Genomic DNA, 3,742 nt, shown 5'->3' on the forward strand with positions numbered 1-3,742 from the left:
AATTCTAAGAAAAAGTAATCCAATAATAGACCACGAATCGGGCTAACGAATGAGTTGGTGAATAAAATAATAACTTAAAATCCTAATGGAAAATGTGTTAAGACAGTTAATGAAAATAAAATTTTTCCAAGCTGACCAGGCAGCTTAACCCCAGCCAGGGGCTCTGCCCCTTGGACCCTGCTAAGGGTTGCCGCCCCTAAAACCCCGCTGCCAGGGGCGCTGCCCCCGGACTCCCGTTCGTTGTGGGTTATATAAAGATAGAAATACGATACGAGTAGTAATAGTTAATAATATCTGAGATAGAGAAGTAAAAAGGGACCAGACCCTAATAATATCTGAGATAGACAAGAAAGGGACCAGACCCTAATAATATCTGAGATAGACAAAAGAAAGAGGGACCAGACCCTAATAATATCTGAGACAGAATGGACAGTAATTATATAGTATGAAAGTAATAAAGTATGAATGTATGTATGAAATTATGTAATGAAAGTAAGTTAGTAAAGTAATTATTATGTATCTTCGGATGCATAATTGAAGGTAAGTGTATGTATTGTACAATGTGTGATTAACTAGAACTCACTCAGCGTAGCTGACTATTAGTATGCACGCAGGTGAGTAGATTGAGGCAGTTCGCTTGATGAGGACACATGGCACGAATTGAAGACACTGGCGTCTCAAGGAAATGTTATGATGTTTTAAAGACTATGTTTCGTTTTTAAATGACTATGAATGTTTGATGAGAAAAGATTTTAAAGTTATGTAATGTTTTATGAAAGTTTTATATTCCACGTAAAGTTTTAATTAACTCTGATATTAGAACTGTGTTTATGAGTAAATCCAATGTCCAAATGTAGGGCACCAGGAACGGGGCCTTACAAGTTGGTATCAGAGCAAAGTTCGAGAGATTTGAGCATCCTACATGCTTAGACTCGAACAGAGAATGGGATTTAAGTAAGAAAAGAAAGAAGATGCCAGTTCAAGAATGCCATGTATCGCTCAAGCAAGCTCAGCAAAGGTAAGATGTATGATCAAATGATGTATGTTAACTGATAAAGAAAGGATATGTGAACGATAGGGATAGGATTAATTGATTGTTTCGATTGACTAACTGTTTAAGTAGAATCAGCACAAATAGACTCATAAAAGGAAGTGTATAGGACACAGAAAGTTACGTGATCAGCTAATCACAGCTGGCCACTGTTATTACCTGTTTGCCTTACTATCATTGTACTATATAGTTCCTTGAGTGATGACGTTTGTGTTTTCCCTTTTAGAATACGATGGCTGGAACGGGACGAAATGTAGGAGCTGGAGTAATTGCAAGGACTGAAGGTCGCACTAGGCGACGTGGCAGGCCTCGTCGTGCCCAACAACCTACGATTGAGACAGCTTCCAACACCAGAGATGAAGGGAGTGCAGCTGGAGGAGGTCCGGTCAACAACGAAGTGGTTCAACTGGATCCCGCGATTCAAGTAGCTATTGTCCAAGCTGTAGCCACTGCTGTGAAGAACCTGAATCCTGAAAAGTCTGCTGAGAAGTCTGGGGAACAGAGTAAGAAGGATGGTGAAAGGGAGAAGGGTGATTCATGCGAAGTTCGATCTGTGAAGGTTGATAATAGGAAGAGAGGCCGAAGTGGGTGCAAATATAAGTCCTTCAAGGGATGTGACCCACCGAATCTAACCGGCTTGGGAGACGCAATCGCTACCCTTCAATGGATAACCGCCATGGATAAGATTATCCGCATTAGCGAGTGCCGTCCTGACCAAGCTGTGGGTTATGCTACCCAGTCTTTCGAAGAGGAAGCAATGTACTGGTGGGAATCGGTTGAGCAGAGGAAGGGTCCAGAGGAGATCAAGGCAATGAAGTGGGAGGATCTGAAAGAGTTGGTAATGAAGAGGTTCTATGTTGACGCAAAAGTTGAGAGGGCGGAGATGAAGTTCCTGAACTTGAAAGCTGGAACAATGACCCATCGTGAGTACACCACAGAGTTCAAACGAATGTCTAGGTTGGTACCCGATATGGTTAACAATGAGGCGAAGAGAATCAAGTGTTATGAAAGGGGATTGCCACAGAAAGTTCGCATGCTGGTCAGGGCGAATAAAACTGCTACTTTTGACTCTGTTGTCGAACTCGCAGAGATGGTTTATGAGGACCTGGCTGCGGACGATGTTGTGGTGGAGGAAGAAAAGAAAGATAAGAAATGGGTCAATCATGCTAAGCGACCCGGTACTCAGCTGTGGAACTCCAAAGAGAAGAAGCAGAAAGTGTGGGAGAAGAGACCGTGCAAGACGTGTGGTAAAATGCATGGTGGTGAGTGCAAGTGGGGTAAAGGATCTGATGTGTGTCATAAGTGTGGTAAGACTCATAGAGGAGAGTGCAGGCTAGGGTCGAATGCCTGTTATAAGTGTGGAAAAGTGGGACATTATACCCCAGATTGTACCGCCAAGTCCGCATGTTATAAGTGCGGTAAGACGGGCCACTTTGCTAGAGAATGCACCGAGGGTGAAGCTGGGGGTAGTGGGAAGAAGGATGTTGATCAAGCCAGACCAAGAACTAGAGCCTACATGCTGACTCAAGAGCAGGCTAAACAGATTCCGGATGTTGTGACTGGTACGTTTCTAGTAAACGGTATTTCTGCTTCTGTATTATCTGATTCGGGTGAGAATAAAATTTTCGTAGCTACTCCATTTAGTAAATTAGCTAAAATGAAATGTTGCCGAATGTCTGAAACTTTTATAGTAGAAACCGCTAGTGACACTTCGGTTAAAATAATGAGAATGGTTAAGGACTGTAAGATAGAGTTAGAGGGACATGAATTCCCTGTTACCTTGTACGCTATGACCTTGGGGGGGTTCGATGTGGTCTTGGGAATGGATTGGTTGTCTGAGTATGAAGCTCAGATCGTGTGTAAGAGTAGGATGATAAGGTTAAAGTCTTTGGATTGTAGTGAAGTGACGGTTTATGGTGATAAGGAAAGTTCCGGGCTTAATGTCATCTCGATGGTAAAAGCCGAAGGTTTATTACGAGGTGGATGTGGTGCCTACCTGGCGTATATTGTCAATGCTACGGCTTAGACGAAAGAAATGAAAGATGTTCCTATCGTGTGCGACTACCCAGAAGTATTCCCAGAGGGTCTTCCGGGGTTGCCACCGGAGCGAGAGATAGAATTCCAGATAGATTTAGTACCAGGAGCCCAGCCCGTCGCGAAAGCACCTTACCGTCTAGCGCCGTCAGAAATGAAAGAATTGATGTCCCAACTGCAAGAACTCCTCGACAAGGGTTTCATAAGGCCAAGTGTTTCCCCGTGGGGCGCACCAGTGTTATTCGTGAAGAAGAAGGACAGAAGCATGAGAATGTGCATAGATTATCGTGAGCTGAATAAGCTTACGGTAAAGAATAGGTATCGTTTACCAAGGATTGATGATCTGTTCGACCAACTGCAAGGTTCAAGTTGGTTCACACGAATAGATCTCAGATCAGGCTATCATCAGTTGAAAGTGAAGGAGGCAGACATCCCTAAAACAACGTTTCGGACGCGGTATGGACACTACGAGTTCCTCGTAATGTCATTCGGTCTAACGAATGCTCCTGCAGCATTTATGGACATGATGAATAGGGTGTGTCGGCCGATGTTGGATAAGTCGGTAATCGTCTTTATTGATGATATATTGATTTATTTAAAGAGCGAGTCTGATCATGCCAAGCATCTGAGGGATGTATTGAAGACTCTGAAGAAAGA

The sequence above is a fragment of the Bidens hawaiensis genome, unplaced genomic scaffold (genome assembly GCF_021521415.1).
Source record: "Bidens hawaiensis isolate Kalapana, Puna unplaced genomic scaffold, B.hawaiensis_p1.1 tig00023076_1, whole genome shotgun sequence".
Lineage (NCBI taxonomy): Eukaryota > Viridiplantae > Streptophyta > Magnoliopsida > Asterales > Asteraceae > Bidens > Bidens hawaiensis.